Genomic DNA, 27,393 nt, shown 5'->3' with positions numbered 1-27,393 from the left:
CATAGTACATACAATTATAGTAGTAGGCTACACCATTTAGGTTTGTGTAAGGATAATCTATGATGTTCGCACAACGATGAAAGCACCTAACAATGCATTTCTCAGAACGTATCCCTGTCATTAAGTGGCACCTGACTGTAGCAGGATAAAACATACTATATGAAAAAATGTGATCTTAATAGTAATATTCATGAATAAAAATTGATTTAGGAAATTTTCTGTAGTTGGAATACGAAACTTGATATAAATTAGTATAGAATAAAATTTGTGAAAATATGACAGTTTATTCAAACCTCCAAAGTTTAAAATTATAAACTATCTTCTTGAACTTCTACTTACAGTAATTGAAGGCTAAGTTACTTAGACCTTGGCATTACTAGCATTTGGGGTTGGATAATTCTTTGTTGTGGGAGGCTGTCCTGTGCAGTGTGGAATGTTTAGACGCATCACTGGTCTCTACCCACTAGATGCCAGTAGGCTCCCCCAATTCCAATTGTAAAAACCAAAAAATGTCACCAAACATTGCCAAATGTCCCTTGGAGAAACAAAATCATCACTGGCTGAGAACCACTAGTTGAGACCATCCTTCTTGCTGAAAAGTGAAAATGCAGAATCTTTTAAAAATGCAATCACCGTAAAGCACTGAGCTAACATAATGAGGAACTGTCAGGCCAAATTCTGAGTGAAATATCAAACCCAGTGCTATCACTCTAATAAGCAGAAAATCAAACACCAAAGCCAATTTTGAATTTTGCCTGAGGATATTTGTTAGTTGGCAAATTTAAGCTTTAATTCTGAAACATCGAAAGCAAAGAGAGCCCCATGTAAGGTGGGGTGTCTAATAGAAGACTCTCTCCATATTAACTTGGACCTCAAAGTCAATAGCTAGAGTGAAATCTATCCTCCCCATTCCCAACTTCACCCTTAGTGCTTCAGTGGAGGTTGCTTTGGTTCTAAGGGGAGCAGAGGGAAAAAAGGAAAGGAAAAGAGGGAACACATCTGTTGTCAGATGGAAAAGAATGAAATTAGACCCCTATCTTATACCACTCACAAAAAGTAAACTCCAAATGGATTAAAGGCTTAAATATAAAACCTGAAACCATAAAATTCCAAGCCTTGCATTACTGAACATCTTTGGCCAAAGGCCAAATTCTCTCACGGGAATTTACTGACCAGGTTCTCATTAATCTTGGTTGACTAGGGAACCTCAATCTGTGAGTTTGGTTGAAATGGTGCTAGATTCTTTGGCAAAAGCAAATGCAAATTCTCCCTATAGGAAGGTAACTTTATTCTAAACCTCTAGGACTGTTCAAATAATTTTGCAACAGCAATGAGTAAGATAACCAAGCATGCAAGGAAACAAAGCACCCTGGGCAAAAGCATGCATAAATGAAAGACAACTGAGAGACTCATTACGATTTCAAATGTTAGAATTATCAGATACAAATTACAAAACTATGCTTACTACATTTAAAAAAATAAATGGCATGCTTAAAAATATCTGCAGGTCTAGGAAACTACAAAAAAAGTGAAAAAGCAGATTTGAAAAAGAATAAAATGAAATTTCTAGAAATGAAAACTACGACTGAAATTTAAAACTCGATATTTGTAAATTATATATCTGATAAGGGGTAATATCCAAAACATATAAATAACTAATACAACTCACTAGCAAGAAAAATAACCTGATTTTTAAAAATGAGCGAAGGATGAGAAGAGACAGTTTTCCAAAAAAGACATACAGGTATGGCCAACAGGTGTATGAAAAGGTGCTCAGCATCACTAATCACCAGGAAAATGCAAATCAAAACCATAATGAAATATCATATTATACCTGTTAGGAATACTATTACCAAAAAGACAAGATATAGGGCGGCTGATTGGCTCAGTTGGTTAGAGCACAGTGCTCATAACACCCAGATCACTGGTTCTATTCCCACATGGGTCAGTGAGTTGTGCCCTCCACAACTAGATTGAAAACAATGACTTGTCTTGGAACAGATGGGTCCTGGAAAAACAACTGTTCTCCGATTAAAAAAATAATAATAATAAAAAAGACAAGAAATAATAAGTGTTGGTGAAGGTGTGAAGAAAAGGGAACACTTGTATACTGTTGGTTGGAATATAAATTAATATAGCTATTAGGGGAAAAGGATGGAGGTTCCTGAAGACATTAAATATAGAATTACTATATGGCCTAGCAATCGTACTTCTATGTACATATCCAAAAAAATAATTATCTCAAAGAGATATCTGCACTCCCATATTCATTGTAGCATTATTAACAAATAGCCAAGATATGGAAAAAACTAAGTGTCCATCAATGGATAGATGAAGAAAATATGGCATATACAGAGGGTGCCAAAAAAAATGTATACACATTTTAAGAAAGGAAAACTGTATTAAAATTGCAATATTCAATATATACTGATAACAAAAGATGAATACAAGTCACATTTGACTTCTACAATTACAATAGGTGCTCCAAGTGGTTACCATCAGCGCCCAGACACTTCTGATTTCAGCGAACATTGTTTGCTTGACTTCTGTGGCAAGCGTGTAAATTGTTCCAACACCAAAGCAGAAAAAGTAGGACTTGCTGCTGTGTGAGGCCTCCCGGATCTTCCCTTGTGCACATCACACAGTATCATGCATCTCAAACTTATCATGAATGCGTGTAATTGTTAGGCGTGTGGAGGCTCTGTTGCATACTCACACCTCCATGGTCATTGTACTCCACAAAGTTCTCGAATTTTAAATACCACTTCAAAATGGTCTTGCACTCCTCAAATGACAATGGTGCTTCCTCCATTTTCTTTGACTGTCCTGCCTGTCACATGGTGAGGCTAACATTCATTTGTTAATGCCACCTTTTGAGCGAATATCATACTACATATTGCTACCGTAATTTAATTCAACTTTGAAAAGTAATACATAGATAACATCTCTTAAAATGTGTACACATTTTTGGCACCTCCAGTATATATAGTATATATTATATAGTATGTATTTATATTATGTATAATATACACTATACCCACACACACACAATATGGAATATTATTCAGCCACACAAAAAAATGAAATTCTGTCATTTGCAACAACATGGATGAACCTGGACGGCATTATACTAAGTGAAATAAGTCAGACAGAAAAAGACAAATACTGTATGGTCTCACTTACATGTGGAATCTAAAAAAGTCAAAGTCATAGAACCAGAGAGTAGAACAGAGGTTGTCAGGGACGAGGATGGGGAAAATGGGGAGATGCTGATCATAAGGTACAAACTTTTAGTTATATGAAGTCTGACTATTAAGTTCGCCAACTTTGTTGCAACGATGTTGCTAACCATTTTTGATATCAGAGAGATTATTCATCATGAATTTGTACCAACTAGACAAACAGTTAACCAACTTTACTATTTGGAAATGCTGAGAAGACTCCATGAAAAAGTTAGACAACCTGAACTTTTGCCAACAATTCATGGCTCTTGCATCACGACAATGCACCAGCTCACTCAGCACTGTCTGTGAGGGAGTTTCTAGCCAGGAAACAAATAACTATATTGGTACCCCCTCCCTACTCACCTGATCTGGCCTCCAATGACTTCTTTCTTTACCCAAAGATAAAGGAAATATTGAAAGGAAGATATTTTGATGACATTCAGGACATAAGGGTAATATGACAATAGCTCTGATGGCCATTCCAGAAAGAGTTCCAAAATTGCTTTGAAGGGTGGACTAAGTGCTGGCGTCTGTGCATAGCTTCCCAAGGGGAGTACTTTGAAGGTGAGGTGACCATAGTGATATTCAGCAATGAAGTATGTAGCAATTTTTCCAGGATGAGTTTGCAAGCTTAATTGTCAGACATCGTAAGATGAATAAGTTCTGGGGGTCTAATGTACAGAATTATAGTTAATAATACTGTATTGTATACTTGAAATTTGCTGAGAGCAGACCTTAAGTATTTTCACCACACACACAAAAAGGTAACTATGTGAGGTTACGGATGCATTAATTAACTTGACTGTGGTAATCGTTTCATAATGTATTTGTATATTAAATCATCATGTACACCTTTAAAAAAGTAAATTTTAAAAATTGTGATTTCCAATTAAGAAGTTATTACAGACTTCTGGAGGCAACAGTGTAGGGGAGGAAAAAAAAGAAGTTATTGCAATGTATACTATACTTCAGAAAAGTGATTTTTTAAGGTATTGTGTATACAGAGAGCCACACAATCTGAAATTACTGAATCAAACATTCATAACTGAAATAATGACCACAAGTGAGTGGTCATTTATATTCATGTGCTATAGGCTAAATGTTTGTGTACCTCAAAAGTTCATATGTTGAAGTCCTAATCCTAATTTGATATTTAGAGGTAGCACCTTTGGGAGGTGATTAGGTCTTGAGGGTGGAGCCCTCTTGAACGGGATTAGTGCCCTTATAAGAAGAGACATAAGAAAGATGATCTCTCTCCCCACCATATGAAGATACAGCAAGATGGTGGCCATCTCCAAACCAGGAATAGAGCCCTCACTGAATTTGACAGTACCTTGACCTTCGACCTCCCAGCCTTCAGATTGTGAGAAATAAATGTTTGTTGTTTAAGCCACCCAGTTTATGGTATTTTCTTATAGCAATGTGAATTGACTCAGCCATCTTGCAAAACCACAACTAATTATTTATAGGACCTAAGAAAGAAATATACAAGTCTATAAAATTGTGCTATGCTTTCTTAGAAAGATACATGCAATAGACTCTGAGTCAAGCAACGTAACTGAGAAAATGTTTGCCAAATTCTTTTGAAAAATACCAAATTTCTAAGCAACCAGGGTCAGTATGACCAATTATATATCACATAATACTATTATTAAGGCATTAGGATTTATTCTTTCTTAGTGGTATATAATGGTACATCTTACAATTAATGGTATTTTGGATTCAGTGAAAAATGGGATTTGAAGAGATCAACAAAATTTCAAGAACTGACGAAAAACACCAACTCATATATTAAAGAAGTCAAAAACTTCCCAAGCAGTATAAATAAAAGGAAGTCTACATTTAACCACATCATTATGAAACTGTTTAAAACCAAAAGGAAAGTGAAAGACCTTAAAAGCAACTGGAGGAGAGGGAGAGAAAGGTTACCTTCAAAAGAAGATCAGATGTCAGATTCATGGGGTAGAAAGTTCAGTATTGTTAAGATGGCAATTCTCCCCAGATTGATTCAAACATTTAATACAATTCCTACCAGAATTTCAACAGCTTTTTGGCAGAAACAAGATGATCCTAAAATTTATATAGAATTGCAAAACATTAAACTGCCAAAACAATTTTGAAAAAGAAGAACTGGACAACTTATACGTGTTTTCCCAATTTCAAAACAATATAAAGTTACTTCAGTAGTCATCAACACAATGTGGTACTGGCATAAGAATAGACATAGAGATCACCAGAAGAGAAATGAGAGTACAGAAATAAATTTTTATATTTATGGTCAATTGATTTTCAACAAAAGTGCAAAGAAACTTCACTGAGAGAAAAAATAGCCTGTTTACTTAATGGTACTAGGAAAACTGAAGATCCATATGCCAAAAAATGACGTTAGACTATTATCTCACACTATACACAAAAATTAAGACAAAATACAAGGTGTGATCAAACAATACAGTGAATGTTTAAATAAAAAAAAATTATTACAGTAAAAGACACATTGCCATTAATCCCCCTCAAAATATTACCCCTCGTTTCAAATACACTTGTCCCATCTTTCTTGCCACTTTCTGTGGCAGTTCTGGAAGTCCTTTTTGTGAGTGTCTTTAGTTGCGCTGTCGTGGCTGCCTTGATGTTCTGAATCATTTTGACTTTGGGGAAGAGCCAGAAGTCGCACAGTGCCAGATCCAGTGAATAAGGTGAATAAGGACACACCGTAATGTTTTTATTTAACCGAAAATGCCATATACCAGAAGTGATGTGTGACATGGAGCATTGTCATGATGGAGGATGACTTACAGCACACTTTAAAACACACCTTTTTGGGGCGGCCAGTTGGCTCAGTTGATTAGAGCACAGTGTTCATAACACCAATGTCACAAGTGCGATTCCCACATGGGCCAGTGAGCTGTGCCCTCCACAACTAGAGTGAAAAAAACAACGACTTGACTTGGGGCTGATGGGTCCTGGAAAAACACACTGTTCCCAATATTCCACAATTAAAAAAAAAAAAAAAAACACCTTCTCTTAACCATAGCTCACACCCGACTGACTGCACAGAATAAGTTGAAACTTTTCACACACTGTTACTAAGGTTCAATGCTCTGTTTCCAGTATTAAAGATCCCTGCCTTTCCACTGGATGGCATTCAGCAGCAGCATTTACCATATTTGTTGATCACACACACACACCGAAAGGATCCATGTCACACATCACTTCTGGAATGGCAATTTCTGTCAAATAAAAACATTAATGTGCCCTCGTCCACCTTATTCACCAGCCCTGGCACCTCCCCAAAGTCAAAATGACCATGAAAGGTAAACATTTTGACTTGATTCAGGACACCGAGGCAGCCATGACAGTACAACTAAAACATTCACAAAAGAGGACTTCCAGAACTGCTTCAAAAAGTAGCAAGAACGATGGGATAAGTGTGTTTGAAGTGAGGAGGTGTATTCTGAGGGTGATTAATGGCAATGTGTCTTTTACTGTAAATAATTTTTTTTATTTAAATATTCACCATATTTTTTTATTATACCTCATAGATCACAAATGTAAATGTTAGAGCTAAAACAAACTTTTAAAAAGAAAACACAGGTGATTTACCTTCAAGACCTTGAGTTAGGCAAAAATTTCTTAAATATGACACCAAAAATATGGTTCAATTAAAAAACTGATAAATTTAGACCACAAGAAAGTTCAAATCTTTTGCACTCAAAAGACTAATGTTATCTCATAATGACTGTCCTAATGCTAAATTGTTCAAGGAAAGCAATCAGGTTGTAAATCACAAAATGGAGGCAATCTAGCAATCTATTTTATGTAATCCATACAAACAAATAATCAAAATATTAAGCATATTTCTATGGCCATAAAAAATGTTTTTTGTGCCCTCCTTTCTAGTCTTCTATTCCTAAGTCTTATAACCAGGTCACAGTAACAAAAGCCCATTTTACCGTATATTGCTTACCTCAATATGCCTAAAGAAGTACAATAATACTTCTAGATTCCAAATGTATATCTGTATCACAAAGATAAAAAGCACTGAGCCAGGATGGAAAATGGCAGCATTTTATGGCCCCAGTTTAGTTTATGGTCCTTTCACAAACTCTACCAAAATTATAAGACTTAAAAGTTTTTTTCTATAATAAACTGATCCTTTGTCTCTCCATTTCTAATTCCTTAATTCCAATTTTCCTAGGATAGTTTACATTATTAACAACATCTTTGGAGGATTGATATTTTGGTCATAATTATTAGATGAATGTAAGAATTGATTATATATTATATATTAGATATATAATATAACATATATATATATTATATATGTATACATATTATATATATTATATATGTAATACATATATTTGCCTAAATGTAATTTTGCTTATATGTTGAAGTTAAAGAACAAAATAAACAAACAAACAAAAGAGAAACGTAGCTATAAAGAACATTTTCATGGTTGCCAGATGGGAGGGTGGTTACAGGGATGGGTGAAAAAGGGGAAGGGATTAAGTACAAATTGATAGTTACAAAATAGTCATGCAGATGTAAAGTATATAGAATATAGTCAACAATATGGTAATAACCATGTATACTGCCAGGTGGGTACTAGACTAATCAGGGGGATCACTTCTTAAATTTTATAAATGTCTAACCACTATGCTGTACACCTGAAATTAATATAAAATAATACTGAACATCAAAAATAAATAAAATATTAAAAGTAAATAAATGAATAAACATAAAATAACTGCCTAATCAGGAATAAAAATTAAATCCCATAAAAGATGTTTAATAGCAATTTTAACTACTAGGCATTCAATTAATGGTGTTAGGGATTAAAAATTAAATTTTGAGGTAGCTAAAGCATAAATTCAAAAACTTTAGACAATTTTAAAGAGAATAAAACACTAAAATAAGAAGCTTATAATTTTGTTTATAAAATCATGTGTAATTATGTATTATGATTCTATAGTTTCATATAAATTAATATAGAAGGATATTACTCAAAAAATTTTGGTAAACATTTTAAAGACAATGAAATAGCAATAAAACAATGTTCAATTATAATGTAAATAAATCTTATTCATTAAAAAAATAAAGGAACTTAAAAGGCACTGGAACTCTGATATACTAATTACTCTTCTTTTACATAGGGAGAATGTATGGCAGTGTAATTCTGTGATTCTATATATGCAACGCTTCCTTTAACATTGATGATTTTGCTTTCATCAGAAACACAGAATTACTTCATCAAATGCAATTATATTAGTAATAAAAGGGTCTCGTAATGACTCTGTTAAGCAACTGGGGCCCTACATTCCCATGCCTGAGAATTTTCAATGAAGGGACTTCATTTTTACTAAGGTAATGACTGAATTTTATTCAAGATTCTCAAATTTTGAATATAGCACATTAAAGAGCACCCACTTTATTTTTAATAGCTTAAGTGGATGGGATTACAGAAAATGCAGTTGTACTATGGGAATTTTCTGCCACTCAACTGCTGGGGTAGTTATGCATGAAGAATTCTTATTAAGTCAAAAGAGAACAGAATGCATTTGAAAGCAGAATTGACCTCTGGATTCAGTTTGACGAATGGAAAGATTCAAGATTCATGTCACTATGGACCCTTTTCCCTACTCAAAAAGAGACCATTTCTCATAATAACCATTAAATTGCTCCACATTTTTAGGTTTGCAACATCAAGGCCTCATTAAAAATTAGGTATTTAGAGAAAACTGAAGTTTCTTCAAAGAAAAATGTTAAAATATGTACAATTCCTCCAACATGCATTTTTAAATATTAAGAAAAGAAATGTAACTGTTTTGCAACCTAGGCGAATACTCAAGGAGCCTATAGAACTGATATCAGTAGGAGTTTTATGCCTGGTGGAAAATCATTCCAAAGATTTTTTTTAATCTAAAAAATAACATCATCAGTGTGCATTCCACCCTAGGATACAAAGGCAGAATTACACGGTGCTGTTAAAATGTTAGCAACTACGTTTCATTTTTTGGAAAGGTTTTCCTGAAATAAAGAGTTGATTATATCTCTTACTATTATAAGAATTTTATATATCACAATGTGTAAGAGTTACAGCATGTGCCAACTATCAACCAGGAAAAATGAAACTGATTCATAATTCACTTTGAGAATGTCTATTAGTCAATGAAGTGATTTGTAATCATGAAGGCTGCCAGAAATTGAATGAATAATGCACCATGGTAAAATCCTTGGATTTTCTTAGTATTCTTATTTCATTATGTGACTTTTATTGCCATTTTTGATCACTGTTTCTCAGCAGCACAAATCAAATCACATATTTACTTAAAATTTTTGCCTATTAAATACGCTAAAAGATATACAAGTTGAATGACCAGAGTATTTAATGTCTTCCTACAAAATTAAAAGTCTTAGTGTTTATAGCTTGAGCAAAGAAAATTTTATTCCTTCCAACCCACTCAACACGTGCCTCATTTTATTTAAATTATTTAGTGAATACACTATTTCAGCATAGCTCATTCTAATTCAGTATATTTTCTTAAGTTGTTTCTATATAGTTTAAAACAAAATCTTTTAACAGAATTTAGTTAATATCAGAAGCCTTAAGCTTTCTTTTAATATTGTCATTGTATAGCCATTTCCACAGTTAAAATTATAATATAAGCTGATGACCAAAGAACATTTGACGTCTAACTAATATAATCTCACTAAATTATAAATAGAGAAAATATAAACGAACTTAAATCTTGGCATATTACTAAAGGGATAATATGATAAATGAGTGTTTTTCAAAATGTAAAAATACTAAGCTATGTAAGACTTTGTCATTCTGATAATACTGGCCATTATAAGCATTTTAATCAAGAGCATATGACATACGACTTACACAGTTTTAAAGCAAATGAAACTTTAAGTGTGATAACAAATAGGCTCATTTTTTACTTACTTTTCATAATTTTCAAGCAGAAGGGTCCTTTTACAACTTTAAACTGATTATACCACCAGAGCACATGTGAACCTCCTTAAGAAAAACAACAGAGTCCTTAAGTCAAGATCTATCATATTAATTATTGAAATACAATATTTATGAAAAAAATAAACTATCTAAATATTATGGGTTAATTTCCAATAATAAATTCTTGAATGTTCAAGATAACAAAATTCCAGACATACACTATACACTGACTCCAAGAAGCTAGTATGATTATGGTGATGTCTCAGGAAAGATACTGTTTCACACTGAATATTCCACTTCACCTTGGAATTCACTTTATCACCATTATCATACCAACTGTGAGAATCATCTTTTCTTTCCTCTAGAGATTAACCATTTGTTCATTCATTCATTCAAAAAATGCTTATTAAGAATCTATTATGTGCCAGGTATTGTGTTAAAACCTGGGGATGTAAAAATTAATTAGACACATAGCCTTTACACAAGCCCTTAAGAAATCTATAGTATAGTTATAAAAAGGCATATAAATAAATAAGTGAAATAAATATAGGTTCTAGAATAGGCTGATGTACTGGAAAGGCTCAAAGAACGTAAGGTTCAAAAACAAGTCAGTAGTCAGGAAAAGCTTCAAAGAGATAACAAAGCTGAGTCTTGAATAAAAAGTTGCTACTTGCTTAGGAGCAAAGAGGAAAGATCATAATAGTAAGAAGGAAAATATTAATGAAGAAAAAAGTGCCAAATAACTAATCATGGTAGGGTGACTATAAGCTATTCAGTTTAACTAAGGCCGACATGTAAGGAGTATATATAATGTTGGGTGGTAAGGGAGGGCTGCCAGAAGTAAGTATGAAGTAGGATGCAATGGCTCAATAAGAAAAGACCTTGTATGTACACTAAAGAGGACATAATCTATATCGTATAAACAACAGAAACCATTGAAGTTTAAGTATAAAAATCACAGGATCATAAGTTTCCATAATGTCTAAACAATTTATGCATTTGGCTTTTCTCAACAATGGTCAAACTAACATTTCACATTTCATTATATGTTAGAGAATTAATATCACCATTTTAGCATATGTGTTTTATATTTATATGTAAATAATTTCCCAGAACAAGGGTCTTACCCTCTAGCAAACTTGTGAATTAAACAACAATTCTACTACCTGAAGCGTAGGGCAGACACTAAAAATGCACCAAGTTTTCCAAGGAAGCATCACTAAGAGTCTACTTAAAGAATTCATACACATGATACATGCATTTGCATACACATGTAACATTAAGTATACTTTACTAATAGACTGTCAAAAGTTGTGCCCAGGTAAAGTCACAAAAGCAAATGTTTTGGCCAGACACACTTTGGTGTACCTCAATCAGTAGTACAAAATCATTGTGCACTAGCCAGACTATGCTTCAAAAATGAAGTGGCTCAGTCGTGAGCTGCACACATAAAAGCTTCATGCAGCTTAACACAGCACTTCTAAGTAGGAGGTTTGAGCAGAAGCTCTGAGTTCAGATATTCCAGGATTGGAATCCTGGCTGGGCCACTAATCTTATGCAAATCATTAAACTCTCTGAGTCTTAGTTTCCTTATCTATAAGTCTGGGATAATTATTCTTACACCATATAACTGTTGTGAAGATATAATGAGATATAGAAAGCACTTAGCATAGAGCTGAGCAAATATTCAATAAATAGTATTTTGTCATTTTAACTACAAGAGCAATTATTCTAGTTATGATAAATTCAAGTTTATGTACTAAATAATTCTGTTAGATTTGCATTATAGTATTAAAGACATTTCCAAAGTCTGATCCAACTGAAAATGTCTGAGGTGGGCCTAATGTAAACAAAAAATAAAATAATAATAATAATAATAATAACAACAACAACACTGAGACAAATCATCTAAAAATAATGTATTCAAAGAACAAAATTTTGAAAACAATCATCAAGTTACACTTAATAATTACTTATAGAACATGGGAAGAGAGAGTCCAATCTTACCATAAAAATACTCAGCCTTTTTGAGGAAACGAAAATTTTACAATAAAACCTTTTCTCCAAATATAGTGCCATGCTATTCCTTTTTTTAATTTCTTGGCCTCTTACCAAAACACATAGTACAGATGGTTATAATCATGCAATGTCATATACCTTCTGTGGTATAATGATCCTCTCCTTACAGTTAGGCCTTGTATTTGACTTCAGTGAGCATCGGTCCTACCAGTCTGAAACCTTGGGCTTTGTTTATGCCTTGAAAGGAGAAGAATAAAAACATAACAATAATAACAACAAAAAAGGCAGAATACTAGCAAAGCAAGACTGTAAAAGAAAATTTACTTTGACAACCTGACAATGGAGATGACTCAAGTGAAAACAACTAGACTAACAAGGACCAAAGCAATATTACTAACTGTATCACTATTTATATATACTTGCATAACATAATCACATATACACATACTTCAAGGTTAGGTAAGACTGGGTCAAGTCACAAATGTAACTAGTACAGTAAAATGAATTTATGATGATTAAATATGCATTAAATGATATTGATGTGAACTACAGATTGCTAAGTAGATTCACTACTAACTCTTATAATATTAAACATATATTGTTATCCACTAGATCTCTGGGTAGCAAGCATTAACAATGGCTACCAGTTGAAAGACCAAATAATCTATCTGAAAATGGAAGAGAATCTTTACGCTGACACTGAAGTTACCCTGAAATTTCCTGAAATTGGTAATATATTTTAAAGTTTACAACATGTGATTCTGTTCTATCCAATATTCATTCAAATGAATTATAAGTTAGCTAGCATGTATTCTAGGGAAACAAGAATGGAGGTGAAAGAGAAGCTAATCAAACTATTTTGAGGTATATTCATAAACACCAAAATATTACTTGCATTCCTTTTCACTGTTAGGTTGATTTCTGTGTAATCTTTTGGACTGAAGTAATGAAGCATTATGATTCAACATCCCAATAATGTCTCATAAAACAAAGTTTAAACCAAACTGTTGTTTGATAACACTGAAAACATAAAATAATACTAGCATGATCTTTCCTGTATGAAAGATGACATACAGATGAAGATGACACTGACTCACCATCAACAGAGATGAGCTTCAAGTTATTTTTCCACAGTGGAGATGGACTTGCTGATCTAGCCAATTCTCTTGTCAAAGTTCCCTGGTGAACCACAGCTTATATCTACAAGATGAATGTTACCAATGGTCACAGAAAACAAATAAGTTAACTAATCAATGTAGATTTGAAACCTATGCTTTGGTCCCAAACCTCTATGTTCTGATGAACTAAAAATAAAGTCACAGAAATATATAAATATTGTATAATACTCACACACAAAATTGTACATGTATTTACTTAGACACATTCATTGTATTCTATATATACTGACCTAAAAAATATGAATAATCAGAGCCTGACCTCTATCCCTAAGCAAAAAATGTTCTCAGCTAGCTTAACTAAAACAAATATTGCTTGTGACGTGTAAAATCAGAAGTGGATAATGAAAATGCTCAGAACATGAAAGCATGCCAACTTTACATCCCTCATCACCAGTAGCAATAACTGAGGAAATTACAAAATATTTTTGTTAATGTTAGCAATATTCTCAATAGCATTGCATGTGGTATGACTACAGGCAAAATTACATTGACATTTCCCAGAATTCTGCAAAATACTACTTTTTATAAAGAAAAAATATTTTCTTACTAGCTAAAGTACACATTCATGTTAATACAGACAAAGGTTTTGTAATTAAATAATCCTGACGTGGAATTTTATCAGTTGTCAGTTGAATCTCCATAAGAGTTGAGAAGCTGGTTAAACATTACTTGAAGACATAGTTTTTAAGTATAAGTAAAATCAATGTTATGTATTTCTTTATTATTTAATGGAATAAGACATTAGATTAATATCTATTAAAAGTCAATAAGAAACAGTAAAGAGGAAGGATGAGATCCAAGATGGTGGAATAGGTAAATGCTATGTTTGCCTCATCCCATGAACACATCAAAATTACAACTAAATATAGAACAATCAACCTGAAGAAGCATCTGAAGTCTAGCTGAACTGAAGTTTTATAACTAAGGATATAAAGAAATAGCCAAGTCAAGACTGGTAGGAGGGGTGGAGACATGAAATGGGCAGGCCCCAAACTTCTGTATGGTGGTTGAAAATCGGGAGGGTTACCTCAGCCACAGAGGTTACCCTAGAGAAGTGAGGGATTCCAGCCCCACAACCAGGCTCCCCAACCCGGCGTACTGGTGCCAGGAAGAGGAGCCTCCACAATATCTGGCTATGAAAAATGGGGATTCTGACCATCTGGGTGGGAAACCCAGATATCCTCTTAAAGAGCCCGCACAGGCACTCAAACTGGGCTCCAGTGGAGAGAAGGTGACTCTGGGGGCATTGGAGACATATAGGGAGAGATTGAGTTGTGTAACTTCAGAGCGAAAACTGGAGGAACAGTTGCCATTTTCCCTATGTTGGTCCTCTTTCCACACAGCCAGCATGCAGGCACCATCTTTCCTGTGTTGAACCCTTGCCCCATGCACATGGCCAAATCTGAATCTCAATTGGTCTGGTTAGTTCCTCTTGCTCCACCCTGCTGACTCACTGAAACCCTGACACACCCAAATCCATATTGTACAAGGCTTTATCAGCTGCTGAGCCAGCATGGGGCAGCAGGCTTCAGAGTGTCCTGGCTTTTTTCGAAGCTACCCCAAACCCAGAACTGGTGGCAGCCATCCTTGGTTCACTGCGTGTCCTCTCCCACACACCTCCAAGTACAACATAGGCAACAACCAAACATGGATCACTTTGTAGCTCCTACCAGGTACTCATTGGCCAGTCACAGGCAGGGGCAGACTTGGTCCTGCACTAGAGTCCCTCCCAAGAAGACCCAGAACCAATATACGTAGGGATTGGCTTCAGACCACAGCATTTAGCCCCACAAGTGGCACACCCAAAAGGAGGTCTCAACAGGCAATAGAACATGCTGGGGCAAATCTTGCTCTGTGGGGTATGCCCCCCACACAGCACCCCATAAGCTATGGATGAAGTCAAATCCCACAGACAGTCAGCCTAAGGGTCAATCCCAGCCACTGATGTGCCAATAGCAATCAAGGTTCAACTATAACAAGATAGTGTACACACAACACACACAAGAGACACTCCTGGATCACATGGCTCAGGTGACTAGGGAGACTGTGCCACTGGGCCCCACAGGACACCTACTACATAAGACCACACGGCCAAGACTGGAAGACATAGTAGACCTACCTAATCCATAGAGATAAACACAGAGAGACAGCAAAAATGAGGAAACAAAAAAATATGTCCCAAAAGAAAGAACAGGAGAAAATTCCAGAAAAAGAACAAAACGAAGTAGAGGCAAGCAATCTACCAGAGACAGAGTTCAAAACAATGGAAATAAGGATGCTCAAGAAACTCAGTGATAACTTCAACAAAGAGATAGCAAGCATAAAAAAGGACATAGAAACCATAAAAAAAAAAACAAGTCAGAAGTGAAAAATACAATAACTGAAATGAAGAATGCACTAGAAGGAATCACCAGCAGAGTAAATGAAGCAGAGGATCAAATCAGTAATTTAGAAGACAAGGTAGCAGAAAACACCCAATCAGAACAGCAAAAAGAAAAAAATAATCCAAAACAGTTATGATAGTTTAAGAGACCTCTGGGACAACATCAAACATAACAACATTCATATCATAGGGGTACCAGAAGGAGAAGAGAGAAAGCAAGGAATTGAGAACCTATTTGAAGAAATAATGACGGAAAACTTTCCTAACCTGGCAAAGGAAATAGACATACAAGTCCAGGAAGCCTAGAGAGTACCAAACAAGATGAACCCAAACAAGCCCACACCGAAACACATTATAATTAAATGGCAAAGGTTAAAGATAAAGAGAGAATCCTAAAAGCAGCAAGACAAAGGCAGTTACCTACAAGGGAGCTCCCATAGGACTATCAGTTGATTTCTCAACAGAAACTTTGCAGGCCAGAAGGGTTTGGCAGGAAATATTCAAAGTGATGAAAAGAAAAGACCAACAATCAAGATTACTCTACCCAGCAAGGCTATCATTTAAAATCAAAGGACAGGGTGGCCAGATGGCTCAGTTGGGTAGAGCACGAGCTCTTAACAACAAGGTTGCCAGTTCAATTCCCACATGGGATTGTGTGAATTGAAAATAGCAACTGGACTTGGAGCTGAGCTGTGCCCTCCACAACTAGATTGAAGGACAATGACTTGGACCTGATGAGCCCAGGAGAAACATACTGTTGCCCAATATTCCCCAATTAAAAAAAAAAAAAAAAAAGGACAGATAAAGAGCTTCCCAGACAAGAAAAGGCTAAAGGAGTTCATCATAACCAAACCAGTATTATAAGAAATCTTAGAGGGACTTCTTTAAGATGGAAAAATATATATGAATAATAAAATTGCACTAACTACATATCTGTCAACAATTACTTCCAGTGTAAATGGATTAAATGCTCCAATAAAAAACACAGGGTGGCTGAATGGATATGAAAACAAAACCCTTACATATGCTGCCTAGAGGAGGCTCACTTCAGGTTTAAAGACACACACACACTGAAAGTAAAGGGATATAAAAAGTTATTTCATGAAAATGGAAATGAAAAAGGAGCTGGGGTAGCAGTACTTATACCAGACAAAATAGAATTTAAAACAAAGGCTATAACAAGAGACAAAGAAGGAAACAATAATCCCACTTCTGGGTATTTATCTGAAGAAACCCAAAACACTATTTTGAGGGGGCATGTGCATCCAAGTGCTCATTGCAGCATTATTTACAAGAGCCGAGATGTGGAAGCAGCCTGGGTGTCTGTCAATGGATTAATGGATAAAGAGGAGGTCGTACATATACTCGTATACAATGGAATATTGCTTGGCCATGGAAGGGAATGGGTTCTTGCCATCTGCAGCAGCATGGATGGACCTGGAGAGTATTGTGCTGAGTGGAGGATGTAAGACAGAGAAAGACAGATACAATGTGATTTTGCTTCTATGTGGAATCTAAAGAAAAAATAAACAAACAAAACAGAAATAAACTCATAAATACAGAGAACATTTTGATGGTTGTCAGATGGGAGGGAGGTTGAAGGAGTGGCTGAAAAGGGATAAGGGATTAAGAAGTACAAATTTGTTGCTACAAAGTAGTCATGGGGATATGGAGTATAAGATAAGGAATATAGTCAATAATATTGTAATAACTATGTATGGTGTCAGATGGGTACTGGATTTATTGGGGTGATAGATGGATAGATTGGGGGCAGAGTGGAAAAGGTGAAAGGATTAAGAGGTGCAAATTGGTAGTTACAAAATAGTCACAGGGGTGTAAAGTAAAGCATAGGGAATACAGTCAATAATATGTTAATAAGTATGTATAGTGTCAGGTGAGTACTAGACTAGTCAGGGGGATCACTTCTTAAATTATACAATCGTCTAAACACTATATTATATACCTGAAATTAATATAAAATAATATTGAATATCAACTGTAATTGCAAAATTAAAAAGGGAAGGAAGGTGAAGGGCAATGAAAAAGGGAAAAAAATTAATTAGCAACGTGGTAAGATTCAAGATAAATATGTATCTAGATCAGTGCCTGACATATAGTAGGAAATTAATAAATACTAAATAAATGTTAAAAATATTAAAACTAAAAGAAAAGAGTTTATTCACCATTTGTTGAGTGAAGACTTAAATGTATCAAATAGATCAAACCTGTTAATTTTGTTCATATCTTCAACAATTTTTACTAATTTCTTCTTTGCTTGAATCAGCAGTTTTAAAAATAATAGATATGAAAATTTCCTACCATAATTGTGGACATGTCAAATATTCATTAGAATTTATTCAGTTTTTGATTTATATAGTATTTGAAGGCCATATTAAAAGTCATACAAGTTCATGAATATTATTTCTTCTTGGTGGACCGTTTCTTTCTTTTAAAACTGTGTAGGGGGCCTTTTGATCCTTTAATATTTCCCCCCTTGAAATTCTATTTTGTCTAACTGGGGTATATTTTTTTCCGTCCTTATAATTTTCAACCTTTGTGTGATTTTGCTTTAGGTGTGCCTCTTGCCAAGCATTATATAACTAAACTTTGTTTTTCTATCCCATTTGATAATCTATGTCTTTTTATAGGTTAGCTTAATCTATTAACATTTATTGTAATCAATTATATATTTGGACATATTTTGAACTCTAGAGTCAAACTGCCTGGACTCAAATCCTGGCTTCACTAGTTATTAGTGTGACCTCGGTCAATCTGTTTGTTCCCTAACTTCCTCCTTCATAAAATGAGGGTACTAACACTACCTCAGAGAAATGTTAGCTTAGAATGAATAAATAAATGTAAAGTGCTAAACGGTATTTAATACATACACAGTAAGTGCTATAACAATGCTGAAAATTGTTGTTATGATTATTTTTATATGTTTTCAGTTTACAATACATTTTCTTTGACCTACATTTCCTACATTTGGATTAATAAAAGTTTATAAATTCTCTTTTTTAAAAAAAAGAAGCGGTAAACAACTAGACACAATTCAAACAAAATCTCAATACTAAGTACCTATGATGAGAAAGGCACTCACTATTTGGGGCTTCAGTGAACAATTATAAAAATAACAAAGCATGGTACACAATCTGAAAGAAATCACAATGTTGATATTATTGATACATTCCACTTTCAGTTCTACACAGTTGTTTGCAATAACAGACAGCTAAATTCTAACCTTGCATCCTTTGCTAGAATAGGGAGGATGAGGCGGAAAAACGCTGCGTCATACCAGATCTTGGCAGCGGCAGCTACCACCAGGATGAGGCCTTGGGTTTCCTCTTGCAACTGGAGATAAGGAAGTTTCAATAGAAATGTTGAGAATATCTGCTACAATCTGTAATGCATGCCCACTGCCACCTGTAAACAAATAAACATTGTTAATTTTAAGGTACTATACAAATGTTTCTAGTCACATTCCATTTCAATGGGTGATTCTCTTTAACAACTCTTTATTACATTCCTTACCATCATCCCACACCAACTCCCCAAATCTGGGAGTCCTCCACTAGGCTTTAGCAAACTCCTAAAGTTCCCTTCATTTTGGTTTCCCATTTCAACAAGGCCCAGCTGAGCATCTTACAAACTATAAATGCTTAATAAATATTTGGTAAATTGAATTGAACTAGTCATCTTACTCCCTCAACTGTTACCTGAAAAATTATCACTTATTCTAGCTACAGCCACCATTCCTGACAGGACAGTATTAGATGACAAGACAAAATTACTTATTCGTTCCGCAAATGTTTTGCTCAAACACCTGCTAGGTACTACGTTAAGTGCCATGCATACTAGTGTAAATAACACATGGTTCTTGCTCTTAAATAACTCAGTCTAGTAAGAAAGATAAAGATGGAAATTAGCCACCATAACACCCTGTAATCAGTTTGTAACGTTTTGTAGAAAGTGCTACAGGTACTAAAAGGAAGGGAAAACTGGCTTAGAATAAAGGCTTTAGAGAGGAATGTTGTATGAGATGAGTACTAAAGAATAAGTAGCTGCTGGACAGAGGGACAAATACAGAAAGGGCATTCTTGGTGGAAGGAAGAGGAAAAAAATTACAGAGGTGCCAAAGGGTACATGATATTCTGAGAACTTCAAGAAACTTTTGGAAAGTAGCAGATGAGAAGGAAAAGGCATGAGAAAGATCACAGAAATGCTTTATTATGCTAAAGAGCTAGACCTCTGTCCTGACAAAAGGAGGTAAGCCAGGGAATGTCGTGATCATTAAAAAGATCTTGACAGCAGTGGGAAAGATGGGAGGAAGAACAAGACTGAAGGCAAAGGGCCAAATCACATGAGATAAAACTGGCTGGACCTAACATTTATGTAATTATGGTGACAAAATTCACCGCTAAGGACTATTAGGTCTGTTACCAAAACGGTCTCAAATTCAGATATATATTTAGAGAATACTACAGATGCTAACATGTTTTAGAAAACTGTTTACATGATATAATCTCAATGAAAAAGCATGGCAGGAATTGCATAGGAATTACATCAAGATGCCAAAATATTAATAATGACTAGCTCTGGGTAGTGGGTTTACAGGTCATGTTTTTCTTCTTGTTACTGATATATTTTAGATTTTCTACTTGATAAAATTAAAAATAAATCCTAGAGCAATTCCTTGAAACTTAGCCGAAAGTGGAATTAAGCGTAAAGGGCCAAAGCCACGATTCCATGACAACAAAATTGGCCGCAAAGTCTCCCTTTACCACTGTAGCCCACGTAACCTTGTACATAAAATACTCCTTCCTACATCAGGACCTAAACCTATGTCCTTTCTGCCTTTGTAACATCTTCTTGCCCTGAATGCCTACCTATATCTCAACTTCATCATAACACTAGCTATACCAATCTTGTACATGCAATACGAAGAACTCATTATGTGCCCCACACATTGTGACATCCAATCATATCTTCTATTGAAAGCCTTCCTGAATAGCTCTCCAGTTTGTTCTTCCTACAATTTCTTACAAGAATATTAGTGTGAAATCAATCTTGTTCCAAAACAAATATTCAGACGTGACTCAGTTAATACCAACGATTTGATAAACTGCATTTGATAAACTGCAAACGTATATATATATATATATATATATATATATATATATATATATAACCACTACTAAAGAGTTTTCAAACCTAGTAGAAAATAAATTGCACACTGTTCTGCGTTAAATTGCATTCCCCCAAAAGATGTTGAAGTACTAACCCCCAGTACCTGAGAATGTGACCTTATTTAGAAATAGAGCCTTTGCAAATGATCAAGATGAGGTCATTAGGATGGGCTCTAATCCAATATGACTGGTATACTTACAAATTGGGGAAATTTGAACATAGAGACAGACATACACAGGGAGGACACCACATGAAGATGACAGCAAGGATCAGGGTGATGCATCTGCAAGCCAAGGAACACCAAAGATTGCCAGCCAACTACCACAAGCTTGGAGAGAGGACTCGAATAGATTCTCTCCCTCACAGCCATCAGAAGAAACCAACCTTGCCAACACCTTGATCTTGTACTTCTAGCCTCCAGAACTGAGAGAAAATAAATTTCTATTGCTCAACCTACACCATTTATTATATTTTGTTACAGCAGCCCTAGCAAAATAATATACCTACTAAAGGAAACCATTATTTTTATTTCCCTGGAAGTCACTAGACAAAAACATTCTAAAGAAAGACTGTAAATCAGAAATAATAAAATTTCTTGCTATTCATGTTTCAATCTGGTAGCAAACGTGCGATTAATAATTAAGACAACCTAATGCCAAAAATCCCTCTGAGATATGAGTCATTCTCCATCCTATATAGTACCATTTACACATACAGCATCACATAAGCAAACATTGGAGAATGTTATCATCCTATAAATACTGGGACATGAGAATAACATGAAATTATGTAGCGGTTCCTCTGTTTTGTAAGAGTGTTGCTCTATGGAGTTTTATGTGCCTGTGATAATACAATTTGACTCACAGCAAAATCAAAAGCTAGATAGTGAGTTACTTGATAAGGAGCTATGAAATCAGCATAGGTCAGGAATGTCCTCTGTAGTGACATACCTCAATTCAAATCCTTGCTCTGTTACTTACCAACTATGTGACTTGAGCAAAACACAACCATCTTTAAGTCTCAAATTCTTCCTCAGTAAAATATAAATTTTATATTTTGCATGAATAGATTAAATAATGTCTGAGCTATGCTTAGCATATAATGATAACAGGGTTTTAATAACTATATAAAAAGTAAAATTCAGTGGGGAGGGGGGTTCACACAGTGTGAGGAATATAAATGATAAACGTCTAAGTATTGCTTTGTCTTGTGCACCTGGAACTAATAAAATTTTAAAAAAAGTAAAATTCATACATTAAGAGGTTTTTTTACACTTCTCTGGGGTAAGACAAATAATTAGGCAAGCTTATATAAAAACAAAAGTCTTGGTCATACATGCTATATATAGAAACATTGCCTTTGACTAATTCCTTACTATAAAATGCGTAACTTTCTGGGCGGCCTGTTTGCTCAGTGGTTAGATAGAGTGCAGTGCTCATAACACCAAGGTTGCCAGTTCGATTCCCACCTGGGCCAGTGAGCTGCGCCCTCCACAACCAGACTGAAAACAACAACTGACTGACTTGGAGCTGAGTGAGCTGCATCCCCCACTAGACTGAAAACACTGACTTGAAATGGAGCTGATGGGTCCTGGAAAAACACACTGTTCCCCAATATTCCCCAATAAAACTTTTTTTTTAATGCATGACTTTCAAAATTTTAAAACCATTTGTCAAAACTCAAAACACATTTAACATTTAAACTGATTAATATTGGAACTGAAATACAAATAGGATCTTGGTAACTTTTGGCTCTGTCACCGAATTCGTTGGTATGCAGCTTTCAAAGCTCAAACAATACCACTCCCTTAGATCACTAATCGCTACCAGTCAAAAAACAACTATCTTTACAACTTAGACTGCCATCAGGTTAACTCTAATAGTATGGCATATTCCACTATAACCTTCTACCAGGTATTTCTGATTTGCTTTTTGCCTCTTTTTAAATATAAATCTTACACATTTAAAATATACATCTTGAAAATGTAACTAATAGGAAAGGGACTTATGTTGGAATTTATATCTTCATTTTGAGAAATGTGTAAATAATGCAAAACCCAGTCTATCACCAAAATTCAAAAGGCCTCATTATATCATGCAAACATGCTCCACAAGATACAAATTGTATTTCCACTGCTAATTGCAATAGGACTTATAAACTAAAATTTATATCTACATGTAAAGAAATAGAAGAAACTATATAATTAAATCCAAAGTGACTGCAATTATTATAGAGAGAGTGGTAGTAACCTCTTTTGTTAACCTCATTATCTAAACAGCTATCTACATTGGTCAAATTTGTTGGAAAATTTGCTTATGAGATAGCCAAACAGTAATTATTCTTAGCACCTTTTAATAAACTTTGGTGAACTATAAAAACATGTTCAATGCTATAAGAAATTCAATAATATTAGCACCAAAACTAACATGGGGTCAACACCAAACATAGTTTTTTTCCTAAATATTTATGAAAACATGTTCTGCCTCCATACTTAGTATAGTTTCTAATTTTAACTTAAATAGATTTTGTTGAGTTGTAAAAAAGGAATGTGCTTCTTGCTAAATAAGCAACATTAAAGCCACTTTTCCAAAAACACTATTATGCAATTACTTTTTATTTACAGAGAGAGAATTAGATTGGCATACTTAATTTCAACAAAATAGAGTATTAAGAAAAATTCTTAGATCTTACATTTTTTTAAAAACTGATTTAAAGTTAGCAAATGCCATATTCTATTTATTCAAGATATTTATTACAAATAATGTCATTTTGACTGATCCCAAATCATAATTCTAAGAATTTTTTCAGAAGGTAAAGAACAGCAATGGAAAAGTAAAATTTTTTTCTCTCTTAAAGTCCTAATATAGTAATATTAATAAAGCACACAAATACATTACATTAATATAATCTGTTAAATTATTGGCAAAAGACCACATCAATTATTATCCCCTTGAGGACAGGCACTATGCCTTTATCTACCTCCCATACCTTAAGCATAATAAGAACTCAATAAATAAGTGTTAACTACGTACACCTCAAGAACAATAAGCACAACAGTAACATAATTCTCCTAAGAATTATGGGAAATAATCCCAATGAGCTTGAAATTCAAAATGGGCCTGAACAAAAGTTTACAAAGCACAAATCTAACATTAATAGAAGAAAATTCTACCCCTTTTACTCAGAAATAAATTCGGAGGTCACAGCTGGAAACTGCGTACTGGTTGTATCAATAAAAAATATACAGCCAAAGTTATTAGGTTGGTGCAAAAGTAATTGCAGTTTCTGCAATTATTTTTAACCTTTTAAACCGTAATTACTTTTGCACCAACCTAATATTAGGACATGATCTCAACTTGGTCTAAAGCGAAGTTATTAAGAACTGAGCAGAAACAGTGCAGATATTTAAGTGCCTATAATCCTGGTACTATATATGGCAAAAAAATTGTTTTATCTTTTTACCATATTCTGCTGTTGTTTTTGTAAACACCACATATCCTTTCTACAGAGAACTATTATAAATAAGAGAGTGAGGTCACGCATGGATTGTATATGGACTATATAGATTCTTCTGTCTCACCGGGGTCTGCCTCTGGTTGTTGCATTACTGGTTTGGTGGTAAAATTCCATATTCTCACCACCACTTTACAGATTCATATTGTGGTCAGGGAGAAAACAGGTTAGTCAGGGCTAGTTTCCTTTACCCACACCTTTTCTCTTAAGTTTCACATACCTGCTGGAGCAACATGGGGAAATCAAACCAGTGCAGAAAATTTCTTATATTACATATTATAGATGTTCACCAGAATTCTCAACTACACAAGAATTACCTTTTGAAATGTTTACACACACACACACACACACACACACACACACACACACACACCACTTTCCCTGCAGATAGAAATGCTATAGAAATGAAAGAAATCATATTTAGTGAGTGTGAGCAAATAAAGCAATAATTTAGACTAAATGAAAGGGGTAATCTGAATGTTGGTATCTGATTACATTGGGTCTCTCCTCCCCATCCTAACATACTGGAGAAATTTTCCTACTATAACAGAAGCTGCTGAACACATAAGATAATTGACCTAAAATACTCAGAAAAAGAAAAAATGTGTTATCTGGTTTGCTTGTTAAAACACAACTAACTTGAGAATATTTATAGCTTTGACAAAGTTGCTATTAGCAGCTTCATCTCCCCTGAAAAGAACAATTACTACTATTACAAGTTTCCAAGTATGTATTTACAGAAGGAAACAAATAATTTATTAAACCAACTTTTTGGTCTTGAAGCAACATATTTGGGAAAAGATGGTTTTATAATAGGTACAGAATTTCACCTCTAGAGTTATATTGCTATTTTTTCATAGAAGAGACATGGCACTGTGTGAATATTATGGCCCACGCTTACTCATCTCAACTAAGAATGCACTAAATTTGTTAGAATGAAAACCTGAAAGAGAACATACACGCATGTAATTCTAAATTGCCAGTTTTAGAATGGGGTTTTTCTCCAAAAAGAATTTTTAAAATGTGTTTTCACATTATTCTGAGCTACTTTCACTTTTCTGCTCTTATAAGTTTGCTGCTAAATAGAAACAAGAAACAAACTCATTTTCAAACAGAAAGTCATTTGTGATTTGACCATAGCATAAGCCACATAAAAAAGGAAGAAGTAATTTGTTGAAGTCCTGACTGCCAAAATATATTGAAATTTAGATACACGTACACTTAGACACTTGTGTTTATGCCCATCCCTATTTTCCTGGTCCAGTTACCGTGAAGAGATCAGAAAATTAACTGTAAGGTAAGGTGCCTATTGAATACCTCACTATACTCAAACTATCATTCTTTCCAGGGAAGTCCAGAAAATGCAGAAGAGAACCACAGGCTCTGCAAGACACACAGAGTTCTTCTATAAGTAACTCCCAGGCTGATATGGCTCCAGTGTTTTTCCCCACAGAAAAGGTATTCTAAGAGAAAAACCTTTCCTGCATGCACAATCACAAAAATCATACAAGCCTGTGGATAGTCTTGAATCACAGTCTACAGCAGTGGTCAGTCAGCTGGTACCCAAAAGATGACAGATAATGTGAACTAAAGAAAAGAGTGCTTGAATAGAAATCAAGAGACTGAGTTTCTGTCCCAGCTCTGTGATTTAGTATATGGTTTTGGGCAACTTACTTAATCTCTTTGGGACTTTGTCTTATGTTTGTTTTTTGTTTGTTTGTTTGTTTGTTTGTTTGTTTGTTTGTTTGTTTTTCATATGGAAAAGAAGAGGTAATCAAAAAACTTTAATTATGGCTAGAAAGCCATCAGAAAACACATAGATCTATCCCCAACTGCACAGGTGAGGAAAGTAAAGCAGAGAAACATGCCCAGTCATTTAAAAGGACAAGTCACTTATGTCAAATTTTTAGACCACGTAAAAATAGTATGTACAAGACAAAAACGATTATAATCATCAATTTAGGATAATGATTATCTCTTCAGGAAGAGTTTCAATTGTACTGATAACTTTTTATTTCCCAAATTGAGTTTGGAGTACATGGGGTATATAGATAGATAGATAGATAGATAGATAGATAGATAGATAGATAGATAGATAGATAGATGATAGATTGATAGATAGATAGATAGATAATATAGATTATATATATATATATATATATACACACACACACACACCATTTTTTGTCTTAAATACTTTATAATCATTTTTTAAGTAACCACCAAAACATTTATCATTTTCCTGGAATTTTAAAGGTCAATGGAAATAGTGTGTGCTTTCAAACATTCTCCTGCTGAGCCTGAAAGGTAAGTATCACTATGCTTCCTTAATATAAGAAAAAAAAAGATTGAAATAGGTTGTAAAGATATCTCTTTCCAATCTTCCCGTTTAGTAAAATGTAAAAAATACACAAGTGGCTCAAAACACAAAATGAACTGTGTGAGTAGTAGCTTGATTAACCCATGTAAGAATACTGAGAGAGATACCTAATAATTTGTACACTAAACATATCCCTAAGAAAAATATATTCAAGAGTCACATCTGAGAGCCTAGCATTGAACGATTAGGATTGTTTGTTTGTTTTTACTGAGATGGAAAGGAACTGCAATGATTTACCTAAAGCAAGCAAAGTTCTTTCTAAACTTCTACATGGAAACCACCTGTAAAAACTAAGTGCCTCTGAAATCTCTGAAATTTTCCAACAGGAAAGTATAGGTCATTCAGCAAAATATATTTACTGTATAATACCATAATAGCTATTTAATTGTTATCATTATGATGCAGATATATAATGGAAACAGATGTTCCTTCTTCCTTTCAGCAAAGCACAGGAAAAGCATAAACTTGCTGATATTGCATGGACTACTACCATAGCACAATAGAGGGAAAAAAGACATTAGCACATGACAATATTAGTTTTTACTACACAA

General features: G+C 34.4%; 1 long non-coding RNA gene across 12 annotated transcripts in view; it reads right to left on the bottom strand.

The window, feature by feature from the left end:
• The window catches only part of LOC109448683 (uncharacterized), a 148,723-nt gene that overhangs the window by 104,298 nt on the left and 17,032 nt on the right, over positions 1-27,393 (bottom strand). For 8 of the 12 annotated variants that reach the window (XR_012494998.1, XR_012495000.1, XR_012495002.1 and 5 more), the window contains 4 exons: positions 19,004-19,185; positions 13,299-13,401; positions 12,340-12,438; positions 10,174-10,248 (listed from right to left, as the gene is read on the bottom strand). This is a non-coding gene — a long non-coding RNA (uncharacterized LOC109448683). Of the gene's footprint in view, positions 1-10,173; positions 10,249-12,339; positions 12,439-13,298; positions 13,402-19,003; positions 19,186-27,393 lie in introns of those variants that run through there. The other 4 variants (XR_012494993.1, XR_012494997.1, XR_012494994.1 and 1 more) reach the window with 3 other exon arrangements.

Source organism: Rhinolophus sinicus, linkage group LG03 (genome assembly GCF_036562045.2).
Source record: "Rhinolophus sinicus isolate RSC01 linkage group LG03, ASM3656204v1, whole genome shotgun sequence".
NCBI lineage: Eukaryota > Metazoa > Chordata > Mammalia > Chiroptera > Rhinolophidae > Rhinolophus > Rhinolophus sinicus.
This window is presented reverse-complemented; position numbering and strand designations above follow the sequence as displayed.